At 37.4% G+C, this 16,609-nt stretch overlaps 1 pseudogene; it reads left to right on the forward strand.

The window, feature by feature from the left end:
- The first annotated feature begins 2,495 nt into the window (after positions 1 to 2,495).
- LOC145652120 (NACHT, LRR and PYD domains-containing protein 3-like) lies at positions 2,496 to 15,437 on the forward strand (annotated as a pseudogene).
- Positions 15,438 to 16,609: the final 1,172 nt, after the last annotated feature.

The raw sequence follows: 16,609 nt of genomic DNA on the forward strand, positions 1-16,609 counted from the left end.
CAGCTCCTTTAGAGGAAAATAATACAGGCATGTTGGAATTGCAGCTCCAGTGTTTCACTTTTATTCGACTAGCTATGTCAGGTAAAAGAAATCGCAGCAAAGGCGGAACTAAGCACAAGGTTCGCTGTGACGACATGCAGGTCATGTCTAATGCCATTATTCGCCATCTGGTCCGTCGTGGCGGCGTCAAGCGTAACTCCGGTCTGATCTACGAGGAGACCCGTGCTGTGCTGAAAGTGTTCCTAGAGAACGTTATCAGGGATGCAGTTACCTACTTCGAGCACGAGAAGAGGAACACCGTCACCTATTTGGATGTGATTTTTGCTCTGAAATGCCAGGCACCACTCTTTTGGGTTAAACTTCGATATCAAACAACACGAAACCACCGGCACTTATTAGAGCCAACCATATCATAAGTAAGAGTGTATCTCTTAGAAGAGGGCCATGGAGGGTTCCATGGAGAATCCTTATCATTTCAGTAGTGGAGCTGGCACTGACCTGAGGTAAAACACGAACACAAACATGTCTGCTATGGATAGTAGGTCCTCAGTTTTGAAATCATTAGTATTAAACAAACAATTGTTCAGGACATGCCTACAAGGCTTAAGGGCATTCCACTGGGGTGATGTCTTAGCCATTCAAAAACCTAGGTAGGTTTTCATAAACAGGAAATTAAATATAGTCACATGAATTTGTGTATGTGTACTGAATCAGTATGAGGAAGATTCCTGGGGAGGCTGACGTGTAGATGAACACTAGCTTAATCAGAGTTATTTTTATTACCTAACCAAACAGATAGTAATGTATATATCACAACAGGCTCATCCAGTAACTCTAATATGGTGTAATATGCTTAATGTGGTTGGCTATCATTATGGATGGAGTACTTATAATAGCAGTAGCATTTTTAGCAGCTTGTTGGACTTTTTAAGAGCTGAATGGTGCTCCAGAACTAACATTTTGTAAAATTAGGCTGTGAAAGTAAAGATTTAAAACAATCCTCCCAAAGACTTTGAATATCTATGTGAAATTATAGGAAAATACATGATTATTTTGGAAATGCTTGATGTCCCTGGATTAGGGAAACATTTTCTAAAATTAGATTTTAGAAAGTGTGCTGAATCTGCAAGGAAGGATGGATTCAGGGGACAGGAAAGGCTTGTCTTCATGAACATTTAAAACAAACAAATAAATAAATTTAAAAAATAAAATAAGAAAAAAACAGCCACGAAACAGACAGTCTTTAAATAAGTTCCTTATTTCAGCGGTTCTCAGCAGTACAGTTCTGTTTGTGAAGTCTCTTGCTCTGAGTATACTGAAACAAAAGTACCCGTTTAAGTAGGCTACTGTTAATGACATGCAGTGTAACATGTATGCTGTCTTTAAGAGGTCGCTAGTTCGTCTTTATGATCACGTGTATTTTGGGCGATCTCTTGTGAGAGAGGGGAGAGAGCTCATTTGGGAAAGAGAGCTGGACGCTGTCACTGTATTGTTTCTCTAGCCTTCTCAGCATTTTCAGTAATGCCGTTATGGTGCTTCATACTGTTTCCTTTATGTATATATAGAACATTAGTTGCCATGTGAGCTGGCTTGGTATGGTCAGTCTATAAAATAAACGAGCCTTTCATTGTACCCACACTAATGTCCTCGTTACTACATATGTGCTCCCTCTTAACTCCGTGCATCACTCTGAAGCAATTGTTCCTCACTCCGGGTAAGAACTGTTACAGCATTTTCGACCCATTTTAATCATTCGCTGGTTCATTGGTTGTGTTTCCGCACAGTAGACAATACTTGACCACACCACACTCCTACATAGGCATGATAACACATGACGGATTGGATTGATTATTTAAACCAGACATTTGACCGGGCACATCCTCCCTTGCCTCCTCTGATGAACCGCCTAATGTGTGTATTATTATCAAGTGTATTATTTTCAGTCCTCATGCTGCACTTCATCTGAATTATTTTCCATCTAATATCACCAGATGGGGGAACCAGAGAGCAGAATCTCCAGATCCCAGCTATATGTCTATGAAAAGTGACAGCTCCAAGCTTTTCCCTCTGAGGTTATAAAAAGCGTGTTTACAGGAAAAAAAGATTTAAACATTGAATTAGTCATGTTAATAACATAAAACATAAAGGAGTATAGAGATTCTGTGTCCTTTAAAAAAAAAAAAGTCTATTCTGATTAGTAGTCATTCATATCCCAGAGCATAAACGCTGATCCTGAGTGAGCAGTAGATATGCTGCCTGTAGAACTGGACATGTTATTAAGTGCTGTGTCCTGTGCGGTATATACTAAAACAGACACACCCACACACACACACACACACACACACACACACACACACACATGCAATGTCAGAGTGTATCACAATGTATATATGAAATAATGAATAAAATGCCTTGTGTTTCAGTCTGATTCATGTATTTATTTTATCCTCTCTCTTTCATCCTGACTCTTCCTCTTTGTTTCTATTAACAGGAGGGAAGATGATGAACTACAAGATCAGTCCAGGTGTGGAGTGTGTGAGCAGCTTCTGACAGATCCAGTCTCCATCAGCTGTGGACACAGGTTCTGCAGACAGTGTATCAGCAGCTACTGGGACCAGTCTTCTTCATCAGGAGGGTTTGGCTGTCCACAGTGCAGAAAGAGATCTAGAACCCGTCCTCTTCTACACCCACACAAAGACATGGAAGAGGCCATGCAGCACGACTGTCACACTCCAGTGCATGATGTACTGCATAGAGTCTTACACACCCACAAAACCAGCATGAAGAACAAGTATGAGAGCTTATTTGAGGGAATCAATACACAAGAGAATAAAACCCTCTTGAACCAGATTTACACACAGCTCTACATCATAGAGGGAGAGAGTGAAAGTGTGGATGAAGAACATGAGGTTTTACAGATGGAGAAAACACTCAGGAAACAACTGTTACAAGACATTCCAATCAACTGCTCTGACATCTTTAAAGCTGTACAAGATCCTAAAAAAGAAATGGAAGAAGAGAACATTAGAGCTGTGATGGCTGAAGGTGTCAGACACACAGAAGAAAAAGAAGATAAAGGACCAGAAATGCCAAAGCTCAGAACGGTTCTGACTAAAGGAATTGCAGGAATTGGGAAAACTGTCTCTGTGCAGAAATTCATTCTTGACTGGGCTGAGGGAAAATCCAATCAGGATGTAGATTTCATGTTTGTGCTTCCATTCAGGGAGCTGAACTTGATTAAAGATGAGCAGTACAGTCTTCATACACTTCTGTGTAACTTCCATCCTGAGATCAAAGATCTTGCCTTAAGGACATATGATACACACAAATGTGTGTTCGTTTTTGATGGTTTAAACGAAAGCACAATTCCACTGAACTTTCTATGGTGTGAAAATGTATTTGACATTACCACGATATCATCAGTGAATGTGTTGATCACAAACCTCTTCAAAGGAGAGTTGCTTTCCTCTGCTCTCATCTGGATAACCTCCCGACCAGCAGGAACCAGTCAAATCCCTCCTCAGTACATAAACTGTTTGACAGAAATTCAGGGATTCACTGATGCACAGAAGGAGGAGTACTTCAGGAAAATAATCGGTGATCAAGACCAAGCCAAGAAAATCATCTCACACATTAAGACAGTAAAGAGCCTCCACATCATGTGCCACATACCGGTCTTCTGTTGGATCTCAGCCACGGTGCTTCAGAAAATCATTAAGAAAAATAATGATACAGAAATCCCTAAAACTCTGACTGAGATGTGTATAAACTTTATGTGGACTCAGTTACACACGAAGAATGCAAAGTACAAAGAGAAAAATGAGAGAGATCTAAAAACCCTTCTGGAATCCAGCAGAACTTTGATTCTGAAACTAGCGGAACTGGCTTTTAAGCAGTTGATGAAGGGCAATGTACTATTCTATGAAGAAGACCTAAGAGAGTGTGGCATTGATGTCACTGAGGCCTCTGTGTACTCTGGGATTTGCACTGAGATATTTAGAGAGGAATCTGTGCTCTACCAGACAAAGGTCTACTGCTTTGTGCATCTGAGCTTTCAGGAGTTCCTGGCTACTTTCTATGTGTTTCAATGCTGTGTGAACAAGGACATTGAGGCACTGCAGTTTTTTATGCCTCAGCATTGGGGCTGGTACAGAAACCGGTCTGAGAATGTTCTACTGGAGGACCTGCTGGAAGGAGCAGTGGACAAAGCCTTGAAGAGTCAAAATGGACACCTGGATCTTTTCCTCCGGTTCCTGCTGGGCATAACACTGGAGACCAATCAGAGACTCCTACAAGGCCTACTGATACAATCACAGAACTGTTCAAAGAGCATCAACAAGGCAGTCCAGTACATCAAAAAACATAAAAACAGAAAGCATTCTTACTGAGAAATCCAACAATCTCTTCCTCTGTCTGACTGAAATACATCACCAGTCCCTCTCCAGGGAGATTCAGCAATATCTACAATCAGATAAAGAATCCCAAAGCAAGCTCTCTCCTGGACTGTGTTCAGCTATAGCTTTCTTAATGCAGATGTCAGAGGAAGTGCTGGATGAGGTGGACCTGAAGAAATTCAATACATCAGAGGAGGGTTACAGGAGACTGATACCAGCTGTGTACAACTGCAGAAAAGCTCTGTGAGTGTTATGTGAATGAGTATAATGTCATGAATATTTTTTAAAAATAGGATAAATGTGAACACTGGCCACATTTAAGTTAATTCATCATGCCTTGTGATGGTCTGGCACACTGCCCAGGGTTAGTTCCCATCTTGTGCTATCAGAATAGGCTCCACCCCCCATGACCCAGAATTAGATTGGTTTGGAATATGACTGGATGAATGTATGCTGTATACAATACTTAAAATATGTCTGTGGACCAAATGCAAATTTCATACTAAAATTAAATGTTTTTCCTTTACATACAATAAAGTAAATGTTTCAAAGGGTCTAAATGAAAAACAAGTGTATTGTTATACATGACATTAGTTATTATCATGTTTTATAATAACCAGTATATAATATATATATAATTCTATAGTCAATATGCAGTTGGACACACTCTTGGGGGAAAAAAAATGAAAGAAAGAAAAAAAAAACTATTCATACTAATGTTTCCCATTTAGTTTCTTGTTTCACATTGGGAAATGTTAAAGAATGTAGTCCAAAACCAGAAAGAAGTAGAGGACAGAGCTATAGCTATAGGAGAAACCATATTTTTATAATATGCAGTGTTGACAGTACAGCATTATTATGGGTAAATAATAGGTGAGGAGGAAGAAATTTGACTTTTCTTATACACTGTCATCCTTTTACCACCCCCTGGGGGGTCAATCATATCATTGGTTTTAAGTGCTTAACAGTTTTGTGATTTATCAAAATTTCTACTGCTTGTTTGTTTATACATAATTATGTGGTTTCCTCTTCAGCTTATCCAAGCAATTTCTGTGTTACCTGTTTCCATCAGCCTGTTTTAACTGTACTCTGCACTTAATTCTCACTGCCTTTGCAGACTAGATGGCTATAATCTCACCACAGACTGCATTGAAACTCTCTCCTACACTTTGATGTCTCCAAACTACCCCCTGCGAGAACTGCAACTGAGTAACAATAACCTAAAAAATTCAGAATTGGAGCTGCTCTGTTCTGGACTTAAGAGTTGCCACTGTAAACTGGAGATACTCAGGTAAGCCTTCTATCATTTAATACCTGAATTAAAACAAGTTCATTGTAATGTGTGAAGGCAAGGCCGTGATATTTTTATGAATATCCCTGGGTCTCAATATAGAAATTAAGCATTGACTTTGGGGCAAATTCTGCTCTTGAAGTTGCTGTTAAAGTAATGGAGTGGCCTTAAGATGGTTATGATTTTCCCCAAGGGAAATAATGATAGCAAGGGCATGATAAAGACATTTGTTTTCACAAGCAGATTTGCTATTATTAGATAAATATGTCATCCTTCTTGGATTCTGGCACTGATTGTGTTTCTTCAAACCATAATTTAACACCTGAAATGAATGGTCATTATAAAATAGGTGAGCAGGAGACAATAAAACCCGCAATGCAGGGCTACTCTAGAAGGATTAAAATATCTAACCAAACTTTAAGATAAGCAATAGATATCAGTAGAACCTACTAGGAATGGGATGAAGCTATGAGCTGAAATTATTTTACAGTTTTACTTAGTGTAATTTAACACAACTTTAAACTTGCTTGTTTACACTGATAGAGCTTATGGGTTATAAAAATTAACTAAAGTTAAATTGTCGCACCACAAGTGTCTTAGCACATTACTTAGTTTGAGATTTATAAATGCATTAATTCCCCACTGATGGGGATTGTGTTTATAAAATGTATGATTAAAGTGTGTTAACAATAAATATAAACCTAATCATGGACATGACTACATGCAGTAGAAGCTAATAATATCAAAGTGGCTGCTCACTCAATATCTGAACTGTCATCCTTTCTGTTCTCATTATTTTTGGAAGCATTAGCAGCAGTTATATAACAAACTACAAATGTCAAGGGTGTTTAGACCCATAATGCAGAACATATAATCAGTTTATATGCAGATGATATATTACTGTTCCTGCAAAATCATCTCTCATCAAACTATCCAAACTATAGAAATACATTCCAAAATCTCCAAATATATTAACTGGACCAAATCACTCAACATGAGCTCATGCCTCTAAGCACTCAGCACATCACATATTTGAGTATAAAAATCTCCAGATATCTTTCATAGTTGCCTAATCTTAATTTTAATCCATACTCACATCTAAAAATGATAACTGCCAACCCTCATTGACAGAATATCTTCTATCAAAATGATAGTATTACCAAAAGTAAACAATCAATCAATCAAAATGCATTTATATAGTGCTTTTTACAACAGGCACAAGCAGCTTTACAGATGTTTAGGTCCAAGCCTGCCAGTAAGCACCTTCTCACCTCTGATTGCCCCTGTTTTCTTGAAAAAAACCTTGTCTGCTTGACCATCACTTTTCTCCTGTGATTATTTATGATCCTGATTATGAGTTGTTGTTGTTTTTTATTATTTTATTTTAAAGTTAAATTTAGGCCCATGTCTAGACAGTAGACCTACTGCTTAAATTAGGCCCCAGCTCTAATAGTCCTGTTACGGAACGAGGCTTAAGCAGGATGTAGGGATGAGGCACGTTGAGACAAATGTTTTATTTAACACAAAACACCTACACTCACCACACATACTATATTACATCAAATACCAACAAACATATGACGACACAAGAGACACACACTCGACAATTACACACAAGGATCAGATCAGGTGGGTGACAAGAGACAGCGTGACACTACAGACTAACAAACACACACACAGATGTTTGAGGAGGAGGGAGGGGCTGTATTGTAACAGTCCTCCAGGCTTTGGACCTCTTTTTGTATTGTGTTTTAATGTATGTTCAGTCTGGGGCATTAAAATAGTGTAAACAAGCTATACCGTTCAAGGCTGCGTAAAATGTGTCCCATGAAAAGAAAAAAAAAAAAGTTATGTGATAGAATGGCTGGGTGGTTGTTCTCTGAAACATCCACAAGATGGAGACATTTGTTTGGTCTCCAAATGCATTTTTAAATGGGAAATGTTGGTCATTCATTTCTCTGTCATCCTGGGGTTAAATATACACAGATGAATGTGTTGAAAAGCTGGAGAGGGGTAGTATTTTATTTTTAAAGCTCCAGATGCCTGGATGGTTCCATGTCTGGACAGTGAATGATCAGATTTGGGGTGGTGTGTTTCTTTCTTACTGTTACCATACAAACACTCCCATCAATTCCATACTGTTGAACACTCCATTCCCATACTATCAGAAAGTAAAATAAATGACCATTATAAGCAAATCATAAATTTGTAGTTTTTGTAGTCACTCTGTTTTTTGTTTTTTTAAAATGTATTTTGTTCTCTTTAGGCAACAGTGCATTCCCTCTTTACTTTAATTGTACAGTCAGTTAAGTAGCTTGTACAAGGAGAAATAAAAGGCACCACTAGCATTTAGTAGTGATACACAAACACCGACTCTTGACCTTTTGACTTTAGTTTTCAGCCTAATACATTAAATAGATGTTTTTCCTATTGTACTAAGCAGATTACGTGTTACATACTTACACCTTCTTAATAAGCCTTCCTCATTTGTATGTTTTTTTATTACTTACTGGCTTTGTTTTGTTCTTTGATATGTTGTCTTATTTCATATATTTCAAGTGTTCACCTGGCATACGAGTGTTCTGTTTGGAATGTTATTTTTATGGCTGCACAGAAAAAGTCTGATATTTGCTTATTTATTAATGAATTGGTAATAAAGCTTTCACATATCACTCTTTCATACCAATTTTGGTCAACAGTTACTGTACAAATCACTTTGGACTAAAAATAAATATGCAGTCCTTAAGGTCATTTTACCACCTTTGTTTACCATCTGGCAAAATTATAATTCTGAGTCATTAAATATATTGTAAAATCTGTCATATTGATCTGCCTTTGTAGGCTACCTATCTGTAATCTTGGGGAAAAGACTTGTGAAAATTTGGGATCAGCTTTGCAACTGACAAACTCAATCTTGAGAGCACTGGACCTTACTAACAATGATCTGCATGATTCAGGAGTGACACTGCTCTCTGCTGGACTGAAGAGTTCACATTGTAAACTGGAGATACTCAGGTGAGCTAAAAATGTAAATATTAAGTATAAATATAAAATATAAGTATAAATATAGAATTATATTTTTTTTTTCCCCCTCACACCACATAAAAGTAACTACAGTGGTGTGAAAGTGTTTGCCCCCTTCCTGATATCTTATTTTATTTGTGCATGTTTGTCACAGTTAAATGTTTCAGATCATCAAACAAATTTAAATATTAGGCAAAGATAACACAAGTAAACACAAAATGGAGTTTTTAAATGAAGGTTTTTATTATTAAGGGGAAAAAAAAATCCAAACCTACATGGCCCTGTGTGAAAAAGTGATTGCCCCCTAAACCTAATAACTGGTTGGGACACCCTTAGCAGCAACAACTGCAATCAAGCGTTTGCGATAATTAGCAATGAGTCTTTTACAGCACTATGGAGGAATTTTGGCCCACTCATCTTTGCAGAATTGTTGTAATTCAGCCACATTGGAGGGTTTTCAAGCATGAACTGCCTTTTTAAGGTCATGCCACAGCATCTCAATCAGATTCAAGTCAGGACTTTGTCTAGGCCACTGCAAAGTCTTCATTTTGTTTTTCTTAAGCCATTCAGAGGTGGACTTGCTGGTGTGTTTTGGATCATTGTCTTGCTTCAGAACCCAAGTGCGCTTCAGCTTGAGGTGACGAAGAGATGGCCAGACATTTTCCTTCAGGATTTTTTGGTAGGCAGCAGAATTCATGGTTCCATTCACCACAGCAAGTCTTCCAGCTCCTGAAGTAGAAAAACAGCTCCAGACCATCACACTACCAGCACCATATTTGACTGTTGGTATGATGTTCCTTTTCTGAAACGCTGTGTTACTTTTACGCCAGATGTAATAGGACATGCACTTTCCAAAAAGTTCAACTTTTGTCTTGTCAGTCTACAAAGTGTTTTCCCAAAAGTCTTGGGGATCATCAAGATATTTTCTGGCAAAACTGAGATGGGCCTTTATGTTCTTTTTGCTCATCAGTGTTTTTTGTCTTGGAACTCTGCTATGCAGGCCATTTTTGCCCAGTCTCTTTCATTTTTGCCCAGTCTCTTTTTCATGGAGTCATGAACACTGACCTTAACTGAAGCAGGTGAGGCCTGGATTTCTTTGGATGTTGTTGTGGGGTCTTTTGTGACCTCTTGGATGTGTCATCACTGTGCTCTTGGGGTAATTTTGGTCGACCAGCCACTCCTGGGAAGGTTCACCACTGTTACATGTTTTTGCCATTTGTGGATAATGGCTCTCACTGTGGTTCGCTGGAGTCCCAAAGCTTTAGAAATGGTTTTATAACCTTTTCCAAACTGATACATCTCAATTACTTTGTATCTCATTTGTTCCTGAATTTCTTTGGATCACAGCATGCAGTCTAGCTTTTTAGGATCTTTTGGTCTATTTCTCCTTGTCAGCCAAATGCTATTTAAGTGATTTCTTGATTGAGAACAGGTGTGATAGTAATCAGGCCTGGGTGTGTCATTCACAAAGTGCCATGTAGGTTTGGATTTTTTTTCCATTTAATAATAAAAACCTTCATTTAAAAACTGCATTATGTGTTTACTTGTGTTATCTTTGTCTAATATTTAAATTTGTTTGATGTTCTGAAACATTTAAGTGTGATAAACATGCAAAAAAATAAGATATCAGGAAGGGGGAAAATACTTTTTCACACCACTGTATGTCTCATAATTATTAATCTCATTAATAAATCAGTCTTAATTTGTCAGTCAAATCATATTGATCACAATCCTTAATTTTTAACTAAAGAAAGTAACATACATTATTTCATTTCTGAAGGATTAAATAAGTGTGCTTTACTTTTGGCCACATTCACACAGCAGGTAAATATGGGACAAATCTGATCTTTTACTCTATATGTGATGCACAATTGTAATTTGGACAGCAGCACGAACAGCAAAAGCCACAGTTATTCTGTTATGTTCATTTCCAATTAGGGCCACTTTCATATGTGGTCATAAAATCGGATCAATATCTCAAATGTGGCAAAATTAATCAATTTGCATTAATCCAACTTGACATTCATCATATTTCTTGCAGCCAGGAAAAAAAGACAAATGAACAGTGAGGGAGTATTTCAGTGAAAGGCTAGCCAGACAACATTTTACAGTGTTTTCCATTTTTAACACTGTTGACTACAAAAATCTATATAATAATAACTATAGGAACAATAAGCTTGTTGCATTAGTGGACAACTTGGTGGAAATAAATTATACATTTAATAACACACAAGCTACTCAAAGTCAAAACCAATAGAATCAACAATCTGTTTATTTATAGTGTAAATTAGCTTGTGTGTGTGTTGTGAGAAAGAGGAAAACAAGGTTTGTGCATACTCATGTAAATGTACATGCATGATGTTAAAGGAGGTGGAGATTTGCTACTTTTGGTTCTCCATACAAGAACCAACAAAATAAAATGGCACCACGTGTAAATGGCAGAATGACATGGCTGTAGGTTATGTTCAGCTGGTTTTGTTCTATCTGATATATTCTAGGTTATTACTTATTTTTATTTATTTTTTTAAATTTCTGTTCATTCTCTGTCTCTGCTCTGCACTTAAGTTCTAACTCTTGAGCGAAGCTTGATTTGTAAAACATAGGGTAACCTGCACACCAGTGATGAGGTGCCCATACATTTCTGGAAGAGTTCGCCAAGTGCTCCACTTAGTACAGTAGCATTCAAAAAAGACTTAGTGATAATATGATGGCTGTAGTCCAAATCATAAAGTTTAACTGATTCTATGGGAAGACTGGAAGTATCAACTAAGCATACAGTGTGTTATGATGACACATGATATATGTTCAACCTCATAAGTCTTTTTTTCTCAGAACATGGTGTCCTACAAAACTATATAAATACATTATGCCTTTTAAAATACATAACATGGAAATAACAACAAAAATACCCATATTTGGTTAGACTTGGTTTTTAAGGTTACACACAAATAAGTGTTGAAAAAAAAAGTTTATTAATTTTAACATTTTATTTAATTTCATAACAAAAAATGTTTGCAGTTAGACAGTACAGCCTGAGAAGCATGTGAATTATGTCACTGAATTTGTCTCTATTTGTTTTCCTCTCCTTTTTTGCAGATTGTCTGGTTGTTTGGTCACAGGGGAAGGCTGTTCTTCTCTGGCTTCAGCCCTGAGTTTAAACCCCTCACATCTAAAAGAACTGGTTCTGACCTATAACCACCCAGGAGACTCAGGAATGAAGCTGCTCTCTGCTAGACTGGAAGATCCACTCTGCAAACTGGACACACTTAAGTATGTGAAACTATAGTGGTGTCCGTATAAATGTATAAGGGGGTATATTCAAATTGATACTAGTCTATTTAGGTTACTTTATGTAGTGTCAATGATATGCTTAAATTTGGGTTTGGCTTTTGGCTGGTCAGTGAATTGTCTGATTTATTGTACAATAATAGATACAAGATAACACAGTCTGAGTGAGCATCAGTGTAGCTGTGCTGTTAGATGAGATTGTCTTTGCATCCTGCCAAGCCTCCCAGCATTACAAGGATGAGGGTGGTGCACTGAACACTCTTAAAATAATTAATTGCCAGTTTATTGAAGTGTTCATGCTGCTACAAATGTTAAATTATTGTAAAATGAATACTTTAGCACAGTTCTTCTCAGGAGCTTCGTACTGAAGCTTATGCCAGCATTAATGACCAAAATCTAAAGTGTAATGGGAGTGAGGTGGGGGGCGAATACACATGCAAAGTACCAGCGACTTGGACTTGAGAATGAGCAGAATCCAAAACAGGGGAAGACATGTCGAGAATGATAAACAGGTCAATGTAAAGAAATGGACTAGTTTAATAACAGAAACACGAGGAACAAACCAAAAAGATAAGAGGCCAATTCAGGGTGAGGGTGAGCACTGGATAAATAAAGAGACTAAATATTGAAGGGGAACCTACGGGATAACAAGGAAGCATAAACAAACAGGGTAAACAAAAAGGAAGGGGAAAGAAACCTAAAGGGAGCAAAGCGACAAGGAAAGAGACTAGACTACAGCGTGGGATTATAGATCAGGAAAGAAACTTAGGAGAGTACACAGAAATAATTTATAGCGGACAGGAGATCAGAATCAACTTAATGAACATTAACCGGCAAGGCAATATCGACAAAGAAGGCAACATAAACTAGAATACCAAGAGAAAGCATGTAGGAACCAAACAAAAGATAACACTAACAGGAGAATAACAATAGTAAACAGAGAGAGTAACTTAACTTGAAACACCAAGAACGATTACAGCGTAACCATAAGCGAAGAAGAGTCAGAACATCAAAAATACTTAGAAATGAAATTATAAATGACCAACAACCCTAAGATTCAGTGACACAGTTTAAATATACAAAGATAAAAAGAATATAAACAAGGAGCAGGTGAAAGCAATGACGGGTGTTGAAAACAAACGAGGAGGTGGAGAAAACGAAACTAAGGACTGGAACACACGGAAGAGATCATGAAGCCAGGGAAACAGGAGAAGCTCCGGTCCGCAAACATGATATAAAGTCTGGTAAATGTGTAGGTTTATTTTTTATTTTTTCAATTTTCTTTCCACAAAATATTAGTTAGTTACATCTTGTTTATATAGGCTATTACTTAACATTATTATTGCTATGACCATGACAAAAATGAAATAAAAAAAGATTTATGTAAGACAGGATTATGATAAATCTTAACTATAAAGTACAGAAGTTCTTAATTTTATTAATTTAGCACAAAACAACACCAAACCTTTTGTTAATGCGAAACAATATTACAAACTTGGAGATAAGCAACAGAACGTGCAGGGGAGCAGGAGAGTGGGGATGCTGAAAAGCTCCACCATGCCTGCTGTATGTTTTATATAAGTTAAATAATGTAACAGTATTGACAAATTAATTTCCTCTGCAAACATGCAGTTTTACACAAACATATCAGCTGATTGATAATGACATGTTCCCACAAAGGAAAAAGAAAAAGAAAAAATAACACTGAAATAATAATTTAGAAATTACTGGCATGTGTTTAAATTATCATGGTAAATTATAATATTATTATACTATACTATTATAGTATTATAGTATACTGCTATTATAGACTAAAATGGTTGGAATGAAGGACATGTGTGTATGCCTCTACAATGTAACCTGAGTACTGAGGACTCTGTGGTTCTAATTCATACGTCCAACCCTATCTGTAATTAAACAGTTTCCCAGTGGAAAAGCTGAATTAATGTAGCCCTGTGTGTTTGTGTTAACCACAGTCTGAATGTAGACCTATACTGAATGAGTGCAGTAATAAATAGTTGAACTACACTGGGAGAAATGACAGATGGGTGAGAAGATCAATAAAAACTTGCTGTCAATGAAAATACTTTTCAAGAGATTAATCATTCTTACATATTATTATTAAACTGTATGTGTGTGTGTGTGTGTGTGTGTGTGTGTGTGTGTGTGTGTGTGTGTGTGTGTGTTTCTGTGTGTCTTTAGAATGGAACATGCAGGGATGATCAGAATCAAAGAAGGCTTTAAAAAATGTAGGTTCACTGTATGCACACACACACACACACACACACACACACACACACACACACACACACACACACACACACACACACACACACACACACTCAATTTGTGTCCTTGCCTTTAACCTTTCTTCTTGTGCACAGACGCATGTGTGCTCACACTGGATCCAAACACAGCACACCCCCATCACCATCTGTCTGAGGGAAACCGTAAGGTGACATGGATGGAGGAGCAGCAGTCATATCCTGATCATTCAGAGAGATTTGATGGCTGTGAGCAGGTGCTGTGTAGAGAGACTGTGTCTGGACGCTGTTACTGGGAAGCAGAGTGGAGGGGGAGTGGAGAGTCTGTTGTAGCAGTGGCATATAAAGGAATCAACTCAAAAGGAGGCAGTACTGACTGTGCATTTGGATACAATGACAAGTCCTGGTGTCTCATCTGCTCTAATGAGCGTTACATTGCCAGGCATAATAAGAATCACACTTTCTTACCTGTCCTTACCTCCAGGTCCAACAGAGTAGGAGTGTATCTGGACTGGCCGTCAGGCACTCTGTCCTTTTACAATGTCTCCTTGGACACACATACATTGACCCATTTATATACATTCCACTCCACATTCACTGAGCCCCTCTATGCAGGGTTTGGGTTTTGGGCTGTGTCTTCTGGTACCTCAGTGCGAGTGAGATAGAATATCTTGTGTTGTGCAGGGAAATATCAGACAAACCTTACTTTATATTGTGGACATCTTGTATCAGCAGGATTCAAAATTCAATATTTTTCAAGACTCAATTTTTCAGACTACTTAGTAGATATGTCAGACCATATTTCACACGCGCACACACACACACACACACACACACACCCTTTTGGTTTTCACAAAGTTTACTGCCTCAGTTGTTTTGTCCGATATTTATATGATATAGATAAGTTTTTTTATAAAAAAATTTTTATTGACAAATACATCTAGTTTAAGCAAAGACTTAATATTTACAGTGTTGACCCTTCTTTTTTTAAGACTTCTGCAATTCACCTTGGCATGCTGGATATCAGCTTCTGGGTAAAATCTTTACTGATGGCAACTAATTCTTTCCTAATCATTGCTTGGAGTTGATAGCAGTTTCTGTGTTTTTGTTTGCCCACCCTCTTTTTGAGGATTTACCACAGGTTCTCAATGGGATTGAGATCTGGGGATTGAGATCTGAGACATGGTGCTCCGTCATACTGGAAAAAAAATAAAAAATAAAAAATTGTTCATCACCAAATTGCTCCTGGATCGTTGGGAGAAGTTGCTCTTGGAGGATGTTTTGATACCATTCCTTGTTCATGGCAGTGTTCTTAAGCAAACATTTGAGCAAGCATTCAGCAAAAGGGCTGAAATGCAGTGGCTGGAATGGAGTAATTTTTGTGATGAAGTTGATTTTCATGGCCAAGAATGACTGACTTTTCAGTTAATTGCAATTCATCTGATCACTCTTCACACTCTAGAGATAATGCAAATTGCCACCATTGAAACTGAGCCAGCAAACTTTGTGAAAAGCTAAATTTGTGCTAGTCTCAACTTTTGGACATGACTGTACATCGTTAGCAAAATCTTGACTGCATACTTGATATTTCAAAACAGTAACAGGCCACCATCACAATTCAGTATGAGCACACAGATATACACAAAAAGTCAGTTATACATGAGTCATTTGTTGGTTTAAAGGGCAGCAAAAGACAATTGACAAGTTAAATGATCTGCAACAGGAAACTCTGGTCCAAATTAGAGTGTTTATGACAATGCCATTGCTAGTTGCATCTTTTCACAGATCATTCAGGAAGCTAAAATGTATCAAAACACACCTTCAGTCAAATGTGAACAATGACAGTTTGGACCAATTGGCAGTGATCCGAGCTGAACACAAATTGGCCTGGTCAACTGATGAAACAGATGCCTAAATTTATTGTATTGTTGCTAAATACTAGTGCATAGCCACAAAATGTAACTTAATCATTAAAATAGTTATTAATCTGAACTTCAAATAAGCTATTCTTGGCCTTTTGTACATATATAGCAATCCCTGTGATTCTCTTGAAATACTGAAATTTAGATAATCTTGATTTTGCATACCCCTCAACAAATGAGTGTTGGCAAACCTTTTTAGAAATAAACACAATGAAACTTTGGAGTAATGAACAAGTTACACATGGTTGTAATGTCCCCTTATTGAAATAAAGTGGTCCAAAATGTAAATTGAAATCCAAATGTTAAATAAGGTAAGATATAAATGTAATCATAATGTATGGGAGCTATATGAATGCATTATTTTCTGAATACAAGAACAACAACAGACCTCTGAAATGTACTCTGTTACAATCTAATGTATTGAAG

This window comes from Electrophorus electricus, chromosome 18 (assembly GCF_041902795.1).
Source record: "Electrophorus electricus isolate QZ-2024a chromosome 18, ASM4190279v1, whole genome shotgun sequence".
Lineage (NCBI taxonomy): Eukaryota > Metazoa > Chordata > Actinopteri > Gymnotiformes > Gymnotidae > Electrophorus > Electrophorus electricus.